This window comes from Conger conger, chromosome 12 (assembly GCF_963514075.1).
Source record: "Conger conger chromosome 12, fConCon1.1, whole genome shotgun sequence".
Taxonomy (NCBI): domain Eukaryota; kingdom Metazoa; phylum Chordata; class Actinopteri; order Anguilliformes; family Congridae; genus Conger; species Conger conger.
The window spans coordinates 2,347,670-2,369,019 of record NC_083771.1 but is presented as its reverse complement, the minus strand read 5'-3'; the positions used below and the strand labels follow the sequence as shown (position 1 = coordinate 2,369,019).

Genomic DNA, 21,350 nt, shown 5'->3' with positions numbered 1-21,350 from the left:
AGCGGCTATTCAGTAAGTAACTCGGTAGTAAGTACGTAACAGCGTACTCGGTATGTGTCGAGTGTTTTTGGCGGCTGTGCCTGCCAGTGGAGGACAGTGGATCTTGGTGGGAGGAGCCAGCTGAGTCCGGTCGTTACGGTAGCTCGCCGACCGGCCAGTCAGTGCGTGCGCAGGGTTCTTGGGAAGGCGGGGAGGGGGGCCGGCTCCTGGGCCAGGTGGCGTCTTCCCCCGAGCGCGGTCCGGGGCCACCGGGAGGGCGCCGTCGGCAGGGGCCAGTGTGCGGTTATCGCTTCTCGGCCTTTTGGCTAAGGAAAAGACGGGAAGAGGATGGCAGCGCCAGAAGGAGATGTGCCGACCCATAGGGTGCGGCTGAGGAACACAGTTCGGGTGGAGATGGAGGACGGAGAGAAGAGAAAAGGTTTTACGCTTGAGTTTTTTGTCAAGAACATCCTGAAGGAGCTGTTGAGAGTGGACAACGAGACAGTCTTTTGCCTGCAGGATTTTTCCCCGAGAGGGTTTTTCGACTTGACCTTTGTGTCAGAAGCCGCCTGCTACAACCTGCACCAAAATTTTCTGGAACATAAGGAGGACCCGGCATTGCAGGGAATCACCATGCATCTGCTGTACAACAAGGCCCTGCGACCCCTGATGATCCACCTCTACAACCCCTTTGTTCGGGAGGAGGACATCCTGGCCTTCCTGCTCAGGTACTGTGCAGATGTGAGGGAGGGGGTAAAATTGAAGGATAGGTTTGGGTTTTGGAACGGGAAAAGACGTTTTAATGTGCGGTTTAAACAGGATCCTTCAGGGGTGGGGGGGGTAGCACATCCGCCTGGGGCCTTCTCCATAGGCCCGGACAGGGGCTACCTTGTATACCCAGGGCAACCGTTGTACTGTCGTCGGTGTGGGATGTACGGGCATGTGAAGGCGGTGTGCTCCACCGACCGATGTAGGCATTGTACATCGACGGAGCATGCTACAAGAGACTGTGGGGCCCCGAAAGCATGCAGTCTCTGTGGGAGTGTGGAGCACCTTTTCCGGGCCTGTCCGGAAAGGGTGAGGTCGTTTGCGGCCTTGGTTAAGGGAAATGTTGGGGCCTACTCTGGGCCTCCTGGAGGCCAAGCACGGCCTAGCACCAGGAAGGCCGGGCGAGAAGCAGGGGAGTCGGCTACGGAGGGAGGGCAGGCTTCGGAGCACGGGGCTGGGCCTTCCAGCACTACTAGCCCAGGCTCTGCGGCGGCCTTGGCCACTAGGCCGGATCAGGAAGGGGTGGGGCCTGGTGGGCTGGCTCCGGTTCCGGAACCATCCCTGCATCCTGGGCACAGGAGCGAGACCTCAGCTTTGGAGGAGCCACGGAGGGGCGCGGAGGGGAGTACAGAGCAAGAGGCAAGGGGGTCCAGTGAGACCATGGAGGCTTGGTCTGGGTCGGGTCCGGCTTCCGGTCGGGCTCCGGTTTCCGGTCCGGGTCTGGCTTTGGGTTCCGGTCCGGCTCCGGATTCCGTGCGGGCTCCGGGTTCCGGCCCGGGTCCGGCTCTGGGGTCCGGTCCGGCTCCGGATTCCGGTTCGGGTTCCGGTCCGGCTCCGGATTCCGGTTCGGGTTCCGGTCCGGCTCCGGGTTCTGGTCCGGTTCCGGGTTCCGGTCTGGGTCCGGATTCCGGTCCGGTCCGGGCCTACTCACCGGGGCAGATCTTCGGGCCTTCCTCGCGTCCTGGCCTGGGTTTGGGGCTTGGGGCAGTGGTGATGAAGGCGAGGGTCTGGGCGGAGGAGTCCGGAGTCCCAAGAGAGGGTTCGCCGGAGCTATTTTCCCCTTTGTCGGTGCCTCCTGTGGAGGAGGTTTTGTCCCCGGAGGCGGAGGGAGCGGCTATGTGCACCACTGCGGACCTGCAGACCCCGTTGGCGTGGGGGGACAGCCCTCCTCCAGAGGGAGAGGTGCCGGAGTGGGCGCAGGTGGCAGCACGGAAGCGGGTTCGCTCGGGGGACACGAACGGGAGAGAAGCAAAGGCAGGACCGGGCATTCCTCTGCAGAACAGGTTCCTGGCCCTTTCAGACTCGGCGGAGGGGGAGGCCCAGGAGGTGGACATTGAGGTGGACCTGGAGGAGGCATCCGGAGCCTCTGCGGCCTCAGCGGGACCGGCAGTCAGCCCGGCTTCCCAGTTTGCAGGCTGGGATGTGGCGGGGATCACAGGGGTGATGGGGATGGAGAAAGGACTCGAGGGAGGGGGGGACTCCTCTGAGAAGGAAGGGGATTGAAGGTCAGTAAAAAAAAAAAATTTTTGTTAAAAAAATGGTGGTAAATGTAATTACTTTGAATGTGCGGGGTTTGAGAAACTCGGGGAAGAGGCAGGCACTTTTTGCCTCTTTAGCGGCGACAAGAGGGAAGGTTTTTTTGTTACAGGAGGTGCACCTTCGGGACATGGGGGATGTACTGGGTTTCTCAGAGGAGTGGACGTGGGGCCCATCGGCGTGGTCGGTGGGCAGCGTTCATGCCGATGGGCTGGGGATTTTGGTGAAGGGCGCTGATATGGAAATCCAGGAGTCTGTGGACATTGTGGCGGGGCGGGCGATGTACGCAGACGTTAATCAGGGTCCTTTTAAAATAAGAATTTTTAATGTGTACGGGCCAACTCGGAGTGGGCGGAGGCTGGAGGTTTTTAGGGAGCTGGTGCCCAGTCTGTCCACCTCCAGGCGGATAATCCTGGGGGGGGACTTTAATGTGTCGCTGGATGGGGGTGGGGCTAGCGCTGCTGGGGGGGGGGATTATTCGGCAAGAGCGCTGGCGGAGTTGGTCAGGGATTACGGCCTGGTCGACTCCTTCCGGGCGGCACATCCGGCGGCTCCAGGCTTTACCTGGCGGAATTCCAGGGGAGCTGCGAGCCGCCTGGACTACATTTTTGTGCCGAAGGAGTGGGTGGGGGTGACCGCCACGCTGCAGCCTTCATGGGCATCTGACCATGACATGCTGCAGGTGGCGGTCCCCATTCCCAACACGCAATGGGGGCCAGGCTACTGGAAATTGAATACCTCCCTAATGAAATCCAGGGCGTTCCAGGAGGCCTTTCGAGGCTTTTATAAGGCCGTGAGGGCACTGCAGGGGTTCTACTCCACAGTGGTAGACTGGTGGGAGGCGGCAAAAGTGCGTTTCGGCCTTTTTTGCCAAAGGTACAGCATGGCGCAGCGGCGGAGGGAGCGGACGGAGGTGAAGAAGTGGCTAGACGCCTTGGCGTATATGCACACCCAGCTCAACAGGGGGAGGGCAGTGAGGTGGGAGGCCTATGAGGGGGCGAAGGAGAGGGTGAGAAGCCTCCTGGAGGGGAGGGCTAAGGCCTTGGCCTTCCAGGGCCGGCTGAGGGAGATGGAGGAGGGGGAGAAGCCCACTGCTTTTTTTTTTCAGGCTGCTGAGGCTCGGAGGAGGGCCGCCGTGATCTCTGGGTTGGAAGGGGAAGCGGGGCTGGAAACGGGGGTCCCGGAGATGCTGGGGATCGCGGAGGGCTTCTTCCGAGACCTTTTCAGCAGGAGAGAGTGCGACCCGGAGGAGCAGGAGGCACTGCTGGGGTGTGTGGTGCCCCGGTTGGGGCGGGAGGAAGGGCAGGCACTGGAGGCGGAGCTCAGTCTGGAGGAGCTGACAGGGGCGCTCCGCTCCATGAGGGAAGGGAAGGCCCCGGGGCATGACGGACTCCCGTGGGAGTTCTATAGGGAGTTCTGGGACATCATTGGTCCGGATCTCATGGAGGTGTTTCAGGCGCTTCTGGAGGGGGGAGCGCTGTCGGCCTCCATGAGAAAGGGAGTGGTGACGCTGCTCCACAAGGGAGGGGACAGGGCTGACCTTAAGAACTGGCGTCCAATCACCCTGCTGACGGCGGACTATAAGCTGCTGGCCAAAGCAGCTGCGGTCCGCCTGAAGCAGGTGATGGACGTCCTGGTCAGCCCTGACCAAACTTGTGGGGTACCGGGGCGGTCCTGCAGCTGGAACCTGGTTCTGCTGCGGGACACAATTGACTGGGTGCGCGATCGGGGCCTTCCTCTGGCGGTGGTCAGCATCGACCAGGAGAAGGCCTTCGATCGGGTGCAGCACGCCTTCCTTTTCCGGGTCCTGCAGCAGATGGGTTTGGGCCCCCGGTTTCGGTCCTGGTTGCACATGCTGTACAGGGGAGTGTACAGCTGTGTTAAGATCAATGGGTTTCTGAGCGGGGCTGTGGAGCAAGCGGGGGGGGTGCGGCAGGGGTGCCCAATCTCCCCGCTGCTCTACGTCCTGTTCATGGAGCCCTTCGCGGAGCTGGTGCGTCGGGACCCAGGTGTGGACGGGGTGAGGATCCCAGGGGCCGCAGGGGCCGAGTTGAAGATCCAGCAGTATGCTGATGACACAACAATTTTTGTGTCTTCAACTCGGTCCCTGGCAAGGGTGAGAGTCCTGGTGGACAGGTTTGCGGCAGGGACGGGCTCCAGGGTGAACCTGTCCAAGTCCTCAGTCCTGCTGTGTGGCCGGTGGAGAGAGGAGGTGAGGGACTACGGTGGCTGGGAGCGGTGCCAAGGGGGACTGAAGGTGTTGGGGGTGCGCTTCTTTCCCCAGGGCAGTGGGGAGCGGAACTGGGAAGAACGTATGGCGCTGGTGAGATCACGGCTGGGGGTGTGGGCACGCAGGCGGCTGTCACTGACTGGGAGGGTGGTAGTGGTGAGGGCTGTCCTGCTCCCGCTACTCCTGCATCTGGCCTACGTCTTCCCAGTTCCTGCAAGGCTCAAGGTGGCCCTGACCAGGGCCATGTTCAAGTTTCTGTGGGGAGGGAGGTACGAATATGTACGTCGCGACCTCATGTACATGCCGGTGGACAAGGGGGGTCGCGGCGTGCCGAGAATCCCCCTGAAACTTGACGCGATTTTTACATCGTTCGCGTGTAGGATGGTCCTGGGAAGGGTCCCCCACAAGTGCTACCACTTTGCCCGTTTCCACCTGGCGAACGCGCTGAGGCACTGGGTGCCGCTGACCCACGTGGCTCCACGGGCAGAACAGCAGTCCCCGGCCTATCAGGCAGTGCTGCGCTTCCTTGGGCAGTGCCCGGCTCCAGTGGAGAGGGAGAGCCTTCTCCAGCACAGGCTGCTGTACAACAGCATTGCGGGCAGGCAGGTGGCAGGTCCTGAAGGGGTGCCGCTGAACCTCGAGTGGGGCAAGGTGAGCGGGGGGAGGGCACCAGGGGTGGTGCGGGACCTCCACTGGCTGTGCGCGATGGGCAGGCTGTCGGTGCGGGAGGTGCTGCATCGCCATGGGTGCAGTGCCAGCCCACTCTGTCCAAGGGGCTGTGGGCTGGTGGAGTCGGTGGCGCACGCCCTATGGGAGTGCCAGTTTGCAAGGGTGTACTGGGGGTTGGTGCAGGGCCTCCTCAGGGGGATAGGGCCTGCCTTCACCCTGAGCAGAGAGAGAGTTCTGTACAGGCGGGGGCTGGCGGCAGTGGGAGCCGTGGCTGAGGGTGTAGTGTGGGAGGTGGTAGGGTATGGAAAGTTGGTGCTGTGGGAGGACAGGATGGCAGCAGTGGGGACGAGGCTGAGGGTCTTGACTCCCAGCCAGCTCCATTATAGGTTCTCGGGGAGGGTAGCGGAGAGAATAAGGGGGGATGGGGTGGTGCACGGGTGGGAATGGGTGCGGGAGTACTGGGGAGGCCTGGAAAGGCTCTTCCTCTGGGAGGGGGGTCCCGGGGGAATGTAAAGATGTAAATATGTAAATAGAATGTATGTGATTGGGGTGGTTGGGTTCGGGGTTTGTGGGGTGGGGTGGGGTGGGGTGGGGTGGGGTTCTTCTTGTTGTTTTTGTATTTGTATTGTTTTTGTTGTTGGAGTTGTTTGTTTGGGGTTTTGTAAATAGGGTAAGGGGGGGGTGGGAGGGGGTGGGGTGGGTGGTTGTATGGTTGTTTCGGTTCTGTTTTTGTTTGGTTTGAAATGTGTTGATACAGTGGGAATGTGTTGGGACTTTGGGACTTCAGGGGAGGGTGGGGTTTTGAGTTTACAGTTGTTAAGAGGATGTGGTTTGGAATTTGTTTGTTTATTGTTTGTATGAAAATGTAATGAGGTTGGTGTGGACCAATAAATTAATTTAAATACAAAAAAAAAAAAAAAATCTGTTCTTATCAGTTTAATATCTGATACGTCCCCTATCAGGGGACTATATATTAAACGGATTTTTGGCACAGGGAGTCGGAGAAGGAGCTTGCTCCGTCCGCTTCAAGCATCGACCCGTTATTGCAGTGCGTTCGGGAACGGTGCGCCTCTCCAAGTTTTGTGCAAAAAAAGGTTGTGTTTTGTTGCCCTGTTCTTCCCCCTTTTTGTTTGTTTGTTTGTTTTTTTTGTATGTATGTAAATTGTGTTGTAAATAGGGTGAATATGTGCCCTTGTTGTAAGTGTGCTTGCCTCTGTTTTTTAGCAAAATGATGTAGTTTTCTGTGCGGGACGTAACTGTTTGTTGTCATTGCGCTGTCTCGCTTTTCCCACCTTCCCTCTCGGATTGTCTGTCCGGCCGGCCGGCTGGCGGCAGTGGCAACCCCGGGTCAGTGGGAGTGGCTGGGAAGGGGGCCGGAGGCGCCTGGTGCGCTGAAAGGTCACATTTCGCTCGGGTTTCTCTTCAGCACGCACAAATCTTTCGCCTTTTACTAAAGATTTCCGTGGAGAGGAACGCACCTGAGTTTGTGCTATTTTTGGATGCTCCGTCCACAGGGCGGGGCAACTTCGAACGGTTTAAGGACAGACGGCAATGTGCGACAGGTATGCGGGTTGCTTGCGAGTCGCCGACTTGCTCGTTTCTGGCTTATCGCCTGCTTGCCGCGTTCGATCGATGCCCCGCTCGCTAAATAGCTTTGGTCGCTGCCTAGAGAGCGGCTATTCAGTAAGTAACTCGGTAGTAAGTACGTAACAGCGTACTCGGTATGTGTCGAGTGTTTTTGGCGGCTGTGCCTGCCAGTGGAGGACAGTGGATCTTGGTGGGAGGAGCCAGCTGAGTCCGGTCGTTACGGTAGCTCGCCGACCGGCCAGTCAGTGCGTGCGCAGGGTTCTTGGGAAGGCGGGGAGGGGGGCCGGCTCCTGGGCCAGGTGGCGTCTTCCCCCGAGCGCGGTCCGGGGCCACCGGGAGGGCGCCGTCGGCAGGGGCCAGTGTGCGGTTATCGCTTCTCGGCCTTTTGGCTAAGATCAAGTGTAGTATCTGTTCTTATCAGTTTAATATCTGATACGTCCCCTATCAGGGGACTATATATTAAACGGATTTTTGGCACAGGGAGTCGGAGAAGGAGCTTGCTCCGTCCGCTTCAAGCATCGACCCGTTATTGCAGTGCGTTCGGGAACGGTGCGCCTCTCCAAGTTTTGTGCAAAAAAAGGTTGTGTTTTGTTGCCCTGTTCTTCCCCCTTTTTGTTTGTTTGTTTGTTTTTTTTGTATGTATGTAAATTGTGTTGTAAATAGGGTGAATATGTGCCCTTGTTGTAAGTGTGCTTGCCTCTGTTTTTTAGCAAAATGATGTAGTTTTCTGTGCGGGACGTAACTGTTTGTTGTCATTGCGCTGTCTCGCTTTTCCCACCTTCCCTCTCGGATTGTCTGTCCGGCCGGCCGGCTGGCGGCAGTGGCAACCCCGGGTCAGTGGGAGTGGCTGGGAAGGGGGCCGGAGGCGCCTGGTGCGCTGAAAGGTCACATTTCGCTCGGGTTTCTCTTCAGCACGCACAAATCTTTCGCCTTTTACTAAAGATTTCCGTGGAGAGGAACGCACCTGAGTTTGTGCTATTTTTGGATGCTCCGTCCACAGGGCGGGGCAACTTCGAACGGTTTAAGGACAGACGGCAATGTGCGACAGGTATGCGGGTTGCTTGCGAGTCGCCGACTTGCTCGTTTCTGGCTTATCGCCTGCTTGCCGCGTTCGATCGATGCCCCGCTCGCTAAATAGCTTTGGTCGCTGCCTAGAGAGCGGCTATTCAGTAAGTAACTCGGTAGTAAGTACGTAACAGCGTACTCGGTATGTGTCGAGTGTTTTTGGCGGCTGTGCCTGCCAGTGGAGGACAGTGGATCTTGGTGGGAGGAGCCAGCTGAGTCCGGTCGTTACGGTAGCTCGCCGACCGGCCAGTCAGTGCGTGCGCAGGGTTCTTGGGAAGGCGGGGAGGGGGGCCGGCTCCTGGGCCAGGTGGCGTCTTCCCCCGAGCGCGGTCCGGGGCCACCGGGAGGGCGCCGTCGGCAGGGGCCAGTGTGCGGTTATCGCTTCTCGGCCTTTTGGCTAAGATCAAGTGTAGTATCTGTTCTTATCAGTTTAATATCTGATACGTCCCCTATCAGGGGACTATATATTAAACGGATTTTTGGCACAGGGAGTCGGAGAAGGAGCTTGCTCCGTCCGCTTCAAGCATCGACCCGTTATTGCAGTGCGTTCGGGAACGGTGCGCCTCTCCAAGTTTTGTGCAAAAAAAGGTTGTGTTTTGTTGCCCTGTTCTTCCCCCTTTTTGTTTGTTTGTTTGTTTTTTTTGTATGTATGTAAATTGTGTTGTAAATAGGGTGAATATGTGCCCTTGTTGTAAGTGTGCTTGCCTCTGTTTTTTAGCAAAATGATGTAGTTTTCTGTGCGGGACGTAACTGTTTGTTGTCATTGCGCTGTCTCGCTTTTCCCACCTTCCCTCTCGGATTGTCTGTCCGGCCGGCCGGCTGGCGGCAGTGGCAACCCCGGGTCAGTGGGAGTGGCTGGGAAGGGGGCCGGAGGCGCCTGGTGCGCTGAAAGGTCACATTTCGCTCGGGTTTCTCTTCAGCACGCACAAATCTTTCGCCTTTTACTAAAGATTTCCGTGGAGAGGAACGCACCTGAGTTTGTGCTATTTTTGGATGCTCCGTCCACAGGGCGGGGCAACTTCGAACGGTTTAAGGACAGACGGCAATGTGCGACAGGTATGCGGGTTGCTTGCGAGTCGCCGACTTGCTCGTTTCTGGCTTATCGCCTGCTTGCCGCGTTCGATCGATGCCCCGCTCGCTAAATAGCTTTGGTCGCTGCCTAGAGAGCGGCTATTCAGTAAGTAACTCGGTAGTAAGTACGTAACAGCGTACTCGGTATGTGTCGAGTGTTTTTGGCGGCTGTGCCTGCCAGTGGAGGACAGTGGATCTTGGTGGGAGGAGCCAGCTGAGTCCGGTCGTTACGGTAGCTCGCCGACCGGCCAGTCAGTGCGTGCGCAGGGTTCTTGGGAAGGCGGGGAGGGGGGCCGGCTCCTGGGCCAGGTGGCGTCTTCCCCCGAGCGCGGTCCGGGGCCACCGGGAGGGCGCCGTCGGCAGGGGCCAGTGTGCGGTTATCGCTTCTCGGCCTTTTGGCTAAGATCAAGTGGTTTGTGGTAGGGAGAAGCGAACACAGTAAATATGGCGACAAACAATTGGAGAGCTGTAAGGAATACGGTGAGGGTGAAGTGGGCAGGAGCCCCAGGGAGCATGCCACAGAGGGAGGAGTTTGTGAAGGCTTTTGTGTTGGAGAAGTTCTTGCTGACGGAGAAGGAAATCTTGGGCATTCAACGGAACGGAAGGGAGGAATTCGTGGACATCGCCTTTAGGGGACCGGATGCGTTCAAGGCCTTTATGGAGCGGAGTAAGATGGAAGACCTGGGGCCGTTCCGACTCGAGTCCATGGAGAGGAGGAACCACAGGGTGGTAGTTATCAATTTATTTGATATGAACGTGCCGGACGAGGCTGTCGGGAGGTACCTGGAGCGGTACGCCAGGGTGGTGGCTGGACCCAGATACCGGAGGGACGCCTATGGATTCTGGAACGGCCAGAGGGTGTACGAGGTCCTGCTCCGGGAGAGCGACCATGGCTACGAGGGCTACCTCCATCCTCCAGCCCTCTGCATGGTCGAGGGAGTAAAGGGCCACGTTATGTACTCCAGGCAGCCTCCCTTCTGTCGACGGTGCATGGAGGTGGGCCATGTCGACGCGGGGTGCAGGTCGGTGGTCTGCTACAACTGTAGACAGCAAGGGCACATGGCGGCGGAGTGCAAGGAGCCACGCACCTGCAACACCTGTGGCTCCAGAGACCACTTTATGAGGGCATGCCCTGAGCGCCGCCGCACCTACGCCGACGCAGCCAGGGAGAGAGCAGCGCCTGCACCAGGGCCAGCGGGGGCTGAGAGGCCTACGCCAGGCCCAACAGAGGCTGAGAGGCCTGCACCAGGCCCAACAAAGGCTGACGGGCCTACACCAGGCCCAAAGGAGGCGGAGAGGCCTACATCAGGCCCAGCAAGGGCTGAGAGGCCTACACCAGGCCTGGCAGGGGCAGGGAGGCCTACACCAGGCCCGGCAGAGGCTGAGGGGCTTATACCAGGCCCAAAGGAGGCTGAGAGGCCTACACTAGGCCCAGCGACGGTGGAGGGGCCTACACCAGGCCCAACAGAGGCTGAGGGGCCTACACCAGGCCCAGTGGAGGCTGAGGGGCCTACACCAGGCCCAGCAGAGCATTGCGAGGCAGAGAGCAGGAAGGGGGAGCAGAGAGGGCCTAGGCCGGGCTCAGCCGGGCCTAACATGGAGGAAGGCCCGATCCCGGACACCGACCTGGAGCTCGGCAGCAGGGAGGGGGGGGAGACGGCGGATGAAGGCAGCGACGACTCTGACATGGAGCTGTCCATGGAGGAGGATGCCGTCATCAGGCTGAGGGGAGAGAAGAGGAAGGAGAGGCCTGAGATGGCTGGAGCTCCACCAGGGGGGAGGCAGGCAAAGGCCAGGGCTCAGGTCAAGGCCATAGCCAGGCCCAAGGACTGGGCCGAAGAGGTGGAGAACGAGATGGGGGACATGGACGATCCATTGCCGGCGGAACCCAGGATGGGGATGGAGAAGATTTTTGGACGGAGGTAGGCTGAAAGCCTCAGTTAAAATATTTACTGCTGAAATGGAGAAAATCTGTATGTCTTTAAACACGAGGGGCATAAAGGAAAAGGACAAACGGGCTGCACTGTTTTTATCCCTAAAAGAGATGCCTTGGGACGTGTTTTTTCTGCAGGAATGTCATTTGGGAGGGGGGAAAGATGTAGATGCGTTTAGGAAGGATTGGGTGATGGGGCCTTCGGTTTGGTCAGTGGGGAATGTCCATGCTGACGGGTTGGGGATTTTGTTTAAAGGTAGGGGTGTGTTGGTAGAGGAATTCCTGACGGTAGTACCAGGGAAACTAATGTGGGTAGATGTTCTGTGGGGAGGGGAAAAATTTAGGCTGATAAACGTGCATGCCCCGTGCAACATTTCTGAACGGTTTAAGTTCTTTAAGGTTTTGCCAGATTTGGTGGCGACAAATAGAAATATTATTTTGGGGGGGGATTTTAATGTGTCTATGGACGAGGGGATGGTGGGAGGGAGGAGGGATTTTTCGGCCCTTTATTTAAAAAAAGAGGTTTTGGACAAATTTGCGTTGTTTGATTGTTTTAGAAAAGATGGCCGACAGGGGGAGGGGTTTACTTGGGCAAACTCCAGGGGCTGCAGGAGAAGGTTAGATTATTTTTTTGTTTCAAAAAAATTTAAGTTGAAAAATTTTGGGGTGTTGCCTAGTTGGTCCTCAGACCATTGTTTTATAAAGTGTATTTTGGAGGGAGGGGAGCCTGAAAGGAAAAGGGTTTGGGTTTTTAATGCGGAGCTCTTGGAAGATTTTTGTTTTGTTGAGCAATTTAGGGAATTTTATTTGGGGTGGAAGGCCTTCAAAGCCCAGTTTGTATGTGTTCTGGATTGGTGGGAGGTGGTGAAGGAAAGGATAAAAGAGTTCTGTGTGGCATATGGGATAGCAAGGAGAAGGGAAGAGAGGGAGAGGGTGTGGGTATTGCAGAGGGAATTGCAATACTGGGTGGGCGTGGCAAACAGGGGAGGGAGGGTAAGGACAGAGGAGGTCAAGGCCTTAAAAGAGCAAGTAAAGGCGTACTATGTGGAGAGAGCAAGGCGGTTTGCCTTCCTGGCGAGGGTGGAGAGGAAGGAAAAGGACGAGAGGGTGACGCCTTTTTTTTTCAAGGCGGTGAGTGCGCGCCAAAGCGAGGGGTGGATAGAGGCGCTGGCTACAAACCAGGGGGAGGTAAGACTGCAGGAGGAAAAGCTGGAGGCAGCAGCACGGTTTTATTCTGTGCTGTTTGGTAGGGAGGAGAGGGACACAGAGGAGGGGGACAGGCTGGTGGCGCAGCTCTGGAGGAAGGTAGGGGAGGGGCGACGGGAAGCCCTGGGGAGGAGGATAGGGATGGAAGAGGTAAGAGAAGCCTTGTTCTCCCTAAAGGCGGGGAAGACTCCAGGGAGGGACGGGATCACCAGGGAGCTGTATACTCACTTCTGGGGTATAATGGCGGAGGACATGGTGGAGGTGTTTAACCGGGTGGGAGAAGTGGGGAAAATGCCCCAGTCAATGAGGGAGGGGGTTATACACCTGCTTTTCAAGAAGGGTGAGAGGACGGATCTGGGGAACTGGCGGCCAGTCACACTCCTCTGCACCGACTACAAGGTGCTGGGGAAGGTGCTGGCCAACAGGGCCAAGGGGGTTCTGGGGGAAGTGCTGGGACCAGATCAAACCTGTGCGGTCCCAGGAAGGATGGGGTCCCAAAACTTAGTTTTGCTCAGGGATGTGCTGAGCTGGGCGAGAAGCAGGAAGGTGGGGGTAGGGGTGATCGGCCTGGACCAGCAGAAGGCGTTCGACCGGGTCGACCACACCTTCCTGGTGCAGGTTCTGGGCAGGATGGGGTTCGGAGAGCGGTTCATTTCCTGGGTGAAGACCCTCTATAGGGGGGCCTTCAGCCGGGTGAAAGTGAACGGGGCTCTGAGCGCGGCGGTGTCGCAGGGAAGAGGGGTGAGACAGGGGTGCCCTCTGTCCCCACTGCTCTATGTCTGCTTTATAGAGCCCTTGGCAGAGCTGATGAGGCAGGACAAGGTTTTTAGAGGCCTGCAGATCCCGGGAAGCGGGGGAGAGACCTTAAAGCTGCTGCAGTATGCGGACGACACTACGGTGGTGGTATCCTCGGACGGGGACATAGAGAGGGTCATGGGCCTGGTGGGCCAGTACTGTCTGGGGTCGGGGTCCAAAGTTAATTACAGCAAGTCGGCAGTGATGGTGACCGAGGGATGGAGAGGGAGGAGGGGGGAACAGCATGGTCTTGCAGTGTGTGAGGACGGGATGAAGGTGCTGGGGATCCGGTTCAGCAGGGAGAGGGCAGACAGGCTGAACTGGGAGCAGTGCATGGAAAAGGTAAGGAAGAGGGTGGGTGTGTGGAGGGCGAGAGCTTTAACAGTGACGGGTAAGGTATTAGTGGTGAAGGCGGACATTTTGCCGCAATTGATTTATTTAGGGAGGGTTTTTCCGATGCCGGCGGTGTGCAGGGTGAATTTGAACCGGCTGATTTTTAATTTCCTGTGGGGAGGGCGGTTGGAGCCGGTAAAACGGGAGGTTTTGTTTTTGCCAGTGGAGAAAGGGGGAAGAGGCCTCGTGGACGTGGGTGTAAAGCTCGAGGTGTTATATTTGAAGGGCATTGTAGATACACTGGTGGGGGATGAAGGCCACAAGTGCCGGCACCTCATGAAGATGTGGGTGGGGACAGCCATGAGGGAGCTGGTGGGGTGGGACAACAGGGGGCCGAGGGCGGAGGACACCCCGTGGTGGTACACAAGGGCAGTGCTCTTTTTAAGAAAGTACAGGGAGATCATCATGGCGCAGGGGCTGCGGGACCATCGGGCCCTCTACAAAGCGATCCTGGGCAGGAGGACGAGGGAGGCAGAGAGGGAGGTGGAAAGGTGCGGAGGGCAATGGAGGTGGTTGACGGCCAGGTGGCTCCCAAACCGGGCAGGAGACCTGAACTGGTTGGGAGGTCTGGGAAGACTACCGGTGAGGGAGAGGATGCACAGGGCTGGCACTGCCAGGAGCCCTTTGTGCCCCAGGGGGTGTGGGAGGGAGGAGACGGGAGGGCATGCCCTATGGGAATGCCCTTTTGCAAGAGTGTTCTGGGGGAGGGCAAACAGGGCGGTGTTTCTCCCGGTATGGGCCACAGCAGTGGACAAAGAGGGGGTCATGAGGGCTGCCGGGGTGGGGAGCCTGAAGGCTGAGGAGAGGGAGGTTTTCAGCCTCCTGGTGAGCTGGGGGAAGCTGGCCCTGTGGGACAGCAGGAACAAGAAAGTGCTGAACCCCTCAGATGGCATGACGGGGGGGCAGTGTTTCAAGGGGTGGGAGAGAAGAGTGGAGGTGGAGATGAGGGTGTGCGCCCAGGTAGAGGGGAGAAAAAGGGGAGAAAAGAAATGGGGAAGGGTGAAGGCCGCCTTGAGCCTGTAAGAGGCAAATGTGTAAATAGTGTAAATAAAAGTGTAAATAATGAATGTATATGTGTTGTCTGTGGAAAAGGTAAGGGGTGGGTATACAGTTGGTGTAATGTGTGTGTAATGTAAATAAAATGTAAAATGATATTTGTAAAAATAAAAGTTTCTTATATAAAAAAAAATCTGTTCTTATCAGTTTAATATCTGATACGTCCCCTATCAGGGGACTATATATTAAACGGATTTTTGGCACAGGGAGTCGGAGAAGGAACTTGCTCCGTCCGCTTCAAGCATCGACCCGTTATTGCAGTGCGTTCGGGAACGGTGCGCCTCTCCAAGTTTTGTGCAAAAAAAGGTTGTGTTTTGTTGCCCTGTTCTTCCCCCTTTTTGTTTGTTTGTTTGTTTTTTTTGTATGTATGTAAATTGTGTTGTAAATAGGGTGAATATGTGCCCTTGTTGTAAGTGTGCTTGCCTCTGTTTTTTAGCAAAATGATGTAGTTTTCTGTGCGGGACGTAACTGTTTGTTGTCATTGCGCTGTCTCGCTTTTCCCACCTTCCCTCTCGGATTGTCTGTCCGGCCGGCCGGCTGGCGGCAGTGGCAACCCCGGGTCAGTGGGAGTGGCTGGGAAGGGGGCCGGAGGCGCCTGGTGCGCTGAAAGGTCACATTTCGCTCGGGTTTCTCTTCAGCACGCACAAATCTTTCGCCTTTTACTAAAGATTTCCGTGGAGAGGAACGCACCTGAGTTTGTGCTATTTTTGGATGCTCCGTCCACAGGGCGGGGCAACTTCGAACGGTTTAAGGACAGACGGCAATGTGCGACAGGTATGCGGGTTGCTTGCGAGTCGCCGACTTGCTCGTTTCTGGCTTATCGCCTGCTTGCCGCGTTCGATCGATGCCCCGCTCGCTAAATAGCTTTGGTCGCTGCCTAGAGAGCGGCTATTCAGTAAGTAACTCGGTAGTAAGTACGTAACAGCGTACTCGGTATGTGTCGAGTGTTTTTGGCGGCTGTGCCTGCCAGTGGAGGACAGTGGATCTTGGTGGGAGGAGCCAGCTGAGTCCGGTCGTTACGGTAGCTCGCCGACCGGCCAGTCAGTGCGTGCGCAGGGTTCTTGGGAAGGCGGGGAGGGGGGCCGGCTCCTGGGCCAGGTGGCGTCTTCCCCCGAGCGCGGTCCGGGGCCACCGGGAGGGCGCCGTCGGCAGGGGCCAGTGTGCGGTTATCGCTTCTCGGCCTTTTGGCTAAGATCAAGTGTAGTATCTGTTCTTATCAGTTTAATATCTGATACGTCCCCTATCAGGGGACTATATATTAAACGGATTTTTGGCACAGGGAGTCGGAGAAGGAGCTTGCTCCGTCCGCTTCAAGCATCGACCCGTTATTGCAGTGCGTTCGGGAACGGTGCGCCTCTCCAAGTTTTGTGCAAAAAAAGGTTGTGTTTTGTTGCCCTGTTCTTCCCCCTTTTTGTTTGTTTGTTTGTTTTTTTTGTATGTATGTAAATTGTGTTGTAAATAGGGTGAATATGTGCCCTTGTTGTAAGTGTGCTTGCCTCTGTTTTTTAGCAAAATGATGTAGTTTTCTGTGCGGGACGTAACTGTTTGTTGTCATTGCGCTGTCTCGCTTTTCCCACCTTCCCTCTCGGATTGTCTGTCCGGCCGGCCGGCTGGCGGCAGTGGCAACCCCGGGTCAGTGGGAGTGGCTGGGAAGGGGGCCGGAGGCGCCTGGTGCGCTGAAAGGTCACATTTCGCTCGGGTTTCTCTTCAGCACGCACAAATCTTTCGCCTTTTACTAAAGATTTCCGTGGAGAGGAACGCACCTGAGTTTGTGCTATTTTTGGATGCTCCGTCCACAGGGCGGGGCAACTTCGAACGGTTTAAGGACAGACGGCAATGTGCGACAGGTATGCGGGTTGCTTGCGAGTCGCCGACTTGCTCGTTTCTGGCTTATCGCCTGCTTGCCGCGTTCGATCGATGCCCCGCTCGCTAAATAGCTTTGGTCGCTGCCTAGAGAGCGGCTATTCAGTAAGTAACTCGGTAGTAAGTACGTAACAGCGTACTCGGTATGTGTCGAGTGTTTTTGGCGGCTGTGCCTGCCAGTGGAGGACAGTGGATCTTGGTGGGAGGAGCCAGCTGAGTCCGGTCGTTACGGTAGCTCGCCGACCGGCCAGTCAGTGCGTGCGCAGGGTTCTTGGGAAGGCGGGGAGGGGGGCCGGCTCCTGGGCCAGGTGGCGTCTTCCCCCGAGCGCGGTCCGGGGCCACCGGGAGGGCGCCGTCGGCAGGGGCCAGTGTGCGGTTATCGCTTCTCGGCCTTTTGGCTAAGATCAAGTGTAGTATCTGTTCTTATCAGTTTAATATCTGATACGTCCCCTATCAGGGGACTATATATTAAACGGATTTTTGGCACAGGGAGTCGGAGAAGGAGCTTGCTCCGTCCGCTTCAAGCATCGACCCGTTATTGCAGTGCGTTCGGGAACGGTGCGCCTCTCCAAGTTTTGTGCAAAAAAAGGTTGTGTTTTGTTGCCCTGTTCTTCCCCCTTTTTGTTTGTTTGTTTGTTTTTTTTGTATGTATGTAAATTGTGTTGTAAATAGGGTGAATATGTGCCCTTGTTGTAAGTGTGCTTGCCTCTGTTTTTTAGCAAAATGATGTAGTTTTCTGTGCGGGACGTAACTGTTTGTTGTCATTGCGCTGTCTCGCTTTTCCCACCTTCCCTCTCGGATTGTCTGTCCGGCCGGCCGGCTGGCGGCAGTGGCAACCCCGGGTCAGTGGGAGTGGCTGGGAAGGGGGCCGGAGGCGCCTGGTGCGCTGAAAGGTCACATTTCGCTCGGGTTTCTCTTCAGCACGCACAAATCTTTCGCCTTTTACTAAAGATTTCCGTGGAGAGGAACGCACCTGAGTTTGTGCTATTTTTGGATGCTCCGTCCACAGGGCGGGGCAACTTCGAACGGTTTAAGGACAGACGGCAATGTGCGACAGGTATGCGGGTTGCTTGCGAGTCGCCGACTTGCTCGTTTCTGGCTTATCGCCTGCTTGCCGCGTTCGATCGATGCCCCGCTCGCTAAATAGCTTTGGTCGCTGCCTAGAGAGCGGCTATTCAGTAAGTAACTCGGTAGTAAGTACGTAACAGCGTACTCGGTATGTGTCGAGTGTTTTTGGCGGCTGTGCCTGCCAGTGGAGGACAGTGGATCTTGGTGGGAGGAGCCAGCTGAGTCCGGTCGTTACGGTAGCTCGCCGACCGGCCAGTCAGTGCGTGCGCAGGGTTCTTGGGAAGGCGGGGAGGGGGGCCGGCTCCTGGGCCAGGTGGCGTCTTCCCCCGAGCGCGGTCCGGGGCCACCGGGAGGGCGCCGTCGGCAGGGGCCAGTGTGCGGTTATCGCTTCTCGGCCTTTTGGCTAAGATCAAGATTCTGAGCAAAGCAGAGATAATTTTGAAGATGGCTGGAGTTTGGAGAGTGGTGCGGAATACTGTGCGAGCAAAGTGGACGGGGAGTGCTGGAGCTATGCCCCAGAGAGAGGTGTTCATCAAGAGCTTTGTGTTGGGGAAATTTTCTCTGACTGAGAAGGAGGTGCTGGGCATTCAGCGAAATGGACGGGAGGAGTATTTTGACCTCGCCTTCCGAACACCCTGGTTGTTCCAAGAGTTCCTGTGTCGATGCAAGGCTATGGAAGATCTGGGCCCCTTCGAGATAGAGTCTCTAGAGCGGAGGAACCACAGGGTCATCGTCATAAACATGTATGACATGAACCTTCCTGACGAGAACGTGACGAGGTTCCTTGAGCGGTATTCCAGGGTGGTGGCAGGACCAAGGCTGCGCAGGGACTCCTACGGCTTCTGGAACGGGCAGCGAGTGTATGAGGTGCTTCTGAAGGAGGATGAGCACGGGTATGAGGGGTATTTCCATCCGCCGGCCCTGTGCAACATAGATGGGGTAAGGGGGCACCTCATGTACTCCAGGCAGCCCCCGTTCTGTAGGAGGTGTATGGAGGTGGGGCACACCGACCAGGAGTGCGAGACGGTCGTGTGCCACAATTGCGGGAGGAGGGGGCACATGGCGGTCGAATGCCAGGACCCAAAGGTGTGTAATCTCTGCGGGTCGAAGGAGCATTTCATGCGCACCTGTCCGGAGAGGCGTCGTACCTACGCCGAGGCAGCAGGTGGTTCTGAGAGAGCCGAGCCGAGGCCAGGGCCACCAGCGCAGGAGCAGCAGGAGGCCGAGAGGGTGGAGGTGCAGCCAGCGGCGGAGACGCAGGAGGGAAAGGAGGCCGGGGGAGCTGAGCCGGAACCAGCAACAGGGCCTGTAGTGGAGGAGAAGCCTGAGGAGGGGCAGCGGGAGCTGGGAGGCGATACGGAGCAGAGCGAGCCGTCTGGGTCGGGGGTGGCAGGTACCTCCAGGGAGGTCAGTGTGGTGCAGGACACTGACCTGGAGGACATACTCACTGCCGACGAGGACAGTGAGGGCTCTGTGTGCAGTATGGAGGAAGAGGTGGAGATACGTGGGGCCAAGAGGAAGCAGGTGGTGGAGAAGGCCGGGGTGGTGGCTAGGAAGGCCGCCAAGAAGAAGGGCAAGTCTCTGGACTGGGCTGAGGAGGGGGAGCTCATGGATACTCCCGATGACGCCACATTGGTAAAGGGGACTGAGGCTTTTGCCCAAAGTTTGGGCCTGCAGTGAGTGAGGCCTGTGTTGCAATTTTGGTTTGGTCATGGCAGACAAAATTTTTATTTCATTGAACACAAGGGGACTTAAAGACCGGGGTAAGAGGCAAGCTCTTTTTTATTCTTTACGTTCTGTGCCCTTTTCTGTTTGTTTTTTACAAGAGTGCCATTTGGCGGGAGGGAAGGAGGTAATATCTTTAGTTAAAGAGTGGAATTTAGGGATTTCTGTTTGGAGTGTTGGGAATGTGTTTGCTGATGGTTTAGGTATTTTGTTTAAAGAGGGAGGGATTTTTATTGAGGAATTTGTATCTATTGTACCAGGCAGGCTCTTGTGTGTCGATGTTATTTGGGGGGGTAAAAAGTTTAGGTTTTTAAATGTTTATTCTCCGTGTAATATAACGGAGAGATTTTCTTTTCTAAAATGTCTGCCAGTTCTGTTAATGACAAACAGGTGTGTGGTGTTAGGGGGGGATTTTAATTGTTCATTGGATGAGGGAGTGGTTGGGGGCAGGAGAGATTTTTCTGCTGTTTTTCTAAAAGAGTTATTGGTTAAGTTTAATTTGGTGGATGTGTTTAAGGAGGGTGGGTTTCAAGGGCCAGGATATACCTGGAGCAATACAAGGGGTATAAATAGGCGGCTGGATTATTTCTTTGTTTCTCAGGGGGAATCAGTTCATAAGTTCCAGGTGACACCGAGTTGGTCGTCAGATCATCAGATGATTAAATTTTCTTTGGGAAGGAGGGAGGAGCCTCGGGGGGAGGGAATTTGGAAATTTAATAATGGATTTTTAAAGGATAAGATTTTTGTTGAGCAATTTAGGGAGTTTTATTTGGGCTGGCAGGTTTTTAAATGTCGCTTTGAGTCAATCCTGGATTGGTGGGAGGTAGTGAAGGAGAGAGTTAGGGAGTTCTGTCAAGGGTATGGGAGGGCGAAGAGGAGGGAGGAGAGGGAGAGGGTTTGGCAGCTGCAGAGGGATCTGCAGTATTGGGCTGGGGTTGCCAACAGAGGAGGTGGGGTAGTATGGGAGGAGGTAAGTAGAATCAAGTCGGAAATTAAAGAGTATTATGTTGAGAGGGCGAGGAGGGTTTTGTTCATGGCCGGGGTGGAGAGGAGGGAGAAGGACGAGAAGGTGACAGCCTTCTTCTTTCGGAAGGCAAAGGAGAGGCAGGCGGCAGCAGCGATGGAGGTCTTGCTGACAGAGCAGGGGGGGGAGGTGACGGAGCAGCAGGACAAGTTGGATGCTGCTGTCAGGTATTATTCTCATTTATTTAGGGAGGCTGATAGGGATGTGGAAGAGGGAGATAGAATGGTGGAGCAGTTGTGGAGGAGAGTGGGGGAGGGGAAGCAGGAGGCTTTGGGGAGGGCACTCTCAAAGGAAGAGGTAAGGAGAGGCCTGTTTGGGATGAAGGGAGACAAGGCTCCAGGGAGGGACGGTATCCCAAAAGAATTATATGTTTGTTTTTGGGACATTATGGGGGAGGATTTAGTGGAGGTGTACAATGAAGTTGGGAGGGTTGGTTTATTACCATTTTCTATGAGGGAGGGAATTATTCATTTGATTTATAAGAAAGGAGACAAAAGGGAGTTGGGGAATTGGCGGCCTGTCACGCTGCTATGCGTGGATGCGAGGGTGTTGGGGAGGGTACTGGTCGACAGGGCTAGTGAGGTGATAGGGGAGGTGGTCTCTGGAGACCAGACATGTGCGGTTCCAGGTAGGTCAGGGATCCAAAATTTATTTGTGGTCAGGGATATGTTGAGTTGGGCACAGAGTAGGGGGGTAGGGGTTGGGGTTTTGAGTTTGGACCAGCAGAAGGCTTTCGATAGGGTAGATCATGGGTTTTTGTTTCAGGTTTTAGGAAGGATGAATTTTGGGGAGGGCTTTATTTCATGGGTTAAGATTTTGTATCGGGGGGTTTTTAGTAGGGTAAAATTAAATGGGAAACTGAGTGGTCCAGTAGTGCAGGGTAGGGGGGTTAGGCAGGGGTGCCCTCTGTCGCCACTTTTGTACGTTTTGTTTATTGAGCCATTGGCAGTGATGCTGAGGGAAGATAGGGCTTTTGTTGGGGTGCAGGTTCCAGGGGGCATGGGGAAGCCGATCAAAGTGCTCCAGTACGCCGATGACACCACAGTACTGGTGTCATGCGAAAGCGATATAGACCGGGCAATGGAGATTTTGAATAGGTATTGTAGGGGGACGGGGTCTTTGATTAACATGAACAAATCGGCCATTTTGTTTTCAGAGGGATGGATGGGGGGGACTGGGGGAAGGTATGGGATTGTTCGAAGTGGGGAGGAGGGGTTAAAAATTTTGGGGGTCCGGTTTTTGAAGGGGAGGTCAGACAATTTGAATTGGGAAGTGTGTTTGGGGAAGGTGGAAAGAAAACTTAATATATGGAGAAGCAGGGCTTTAACGGTGTCGGGGAAAGTCCTCGCAGTGAATGTCGATGTTTTCCCACAAGTTTTATA

At 56.1% G+C, this 21,350-nt stretch overlaps 11 non-coding genes and 1 pseudogene across 11 annotated transcripts; all 12 read left to right on the top strand.

Moving 5' to 3' along the window:
* Nucleotides 1-6,073: 6,073 nt before the first annotated feature.
* On the top strand, nucleotides 6,074-6,256 carry LOC133106459 (U2 spliceosomal RNA). Its single transcript, XR_009704500.1, has one exon. It is a non-coding gene; the product is annotated as a U2 spliceosomal RNA (small nuclear RNA).
* A 332-nt stretch (nucleotides 6,257-6,588) lies between these two features.
* Nucleotides 6,589-6,705, top strand: LOC133105968 (U5 spliceosomal RNA). Its single transcript, XR_009704151.1, has one exon. It is a non-coding gene; the product is annotated as a U5 spliceosomal RNA (small nuclear RNA).
* Nucleotides 6,706-7,138: 433 nt separating this feature from the next.
* Nucleotides 7,139-7,329, top strand: LOC133106198 (U2 spliceosomal RNA). Its single transcript, XR_009704368.1, has one exon. It is a non-coding gene; the product is annotated as a U2 spliceosomal RNA (small nuclear RNA).
* Nucleotides 7,330-7,661: 332 nt separating this feature from the next.
* LOC133105967 (U5 spliceosomal RNA) lies at nucleotides 7,662-7,778 on the top strand. Its single transcript, XR_009704150.1, has one exon. It is a non-coding gene; the product is annotated as a U5 spliceosomal RNA (small nuclear RNA).
* A 433-nt stretch (nucleotides 7,779-8,211) lies between these two features.
* On the top strand, nucleotides 8,212-8,402 carry LOC133106197 (U2 spliceosomal RNA). The gene has a single exon (XR_009704367.1). It is a non-coding gene; the product is annotated as a U2 spliceosomal RNA (small nuclear RNA).
* A 332-nt stretch (nucleotides 8,403-8,734) lies between these two features.
* Nucleotides 8,735-8,851, top strand: LOC133105965 (U5 spliceosomal RNA). The gene has a single exon (XR_009704148.1). It is a non-coding gene; the product is annotated as a U5 spliceosomal RNA (small nuclear RNA).
* Nucleotides 8,852-14,395: 5,544 nt separating this feature from the next.
* LOC133106519 (U2 spliceosomal RNA) lies at nucleotides 14,396-14,574 on the top strand (annotated as a pseudogene).
* Nucleotides 14,575-14,906: 332 nt separating this feature from the next.
* Nucleotides 14,907-15,023, top strand: LOC133105964 (U5 spliceosomal RNA). The gene has a single exon (XR_009704147.1). It is a non-coding gene; the product is annotated as a U5 spliceosomal RNA (small nuclear RNA).
* A 433-nt stretch (nucleotides 15,024-15,456) lies between these two features.
* On the top strand, nucleotides 15,457-15,647 carry LOC133106196 (U2 spliceosomal RNA). Its single transcript, XR_009704366.1, has one exon. It is a non-coding gene; the product is annotated as a U2 spliceosomal RNA (small nuclear RNA).
* Nucleotides 15,648-15,979: 332 nt separating this feature from the next.
* Nucleotides 15,980-16,096, top strand: LOC133105963 (U5 spliceosomal RNA). Its single transcript, XR_009704146.1, has one exon. It is a non-coding gene; the product is annotated as a U5 spliceosomal RNA (small nuclear RNA).
* Nucleotides 16,097-16,529: 433 nt separating this feature from the next.
* Nucleotides 16,530-16,720, top strand: LOC133106195 (U2 spliceosomal RNA). The gene has a single exon (XR_009704365.1). It is a non-coding gene; the product is annotated as a U2 spliceosomal RNA (small nuclear RNA).
* A 332-nt stretch (nucleotides 16,721-17,052) lies between these two features.
* On the top strand, nucleotides 17,053-17,169 carry LOC133105962 (U5 spliceosomal RNA). Its single transcript, XR_009704145.1, has one exon. It is a non-coding gene; the product is annotated as a U5 spliceosomal RNA (small nuclear RNA).
* Nucleotides 17,170-21,350: the final 4,181 nt, after the last annotated feature.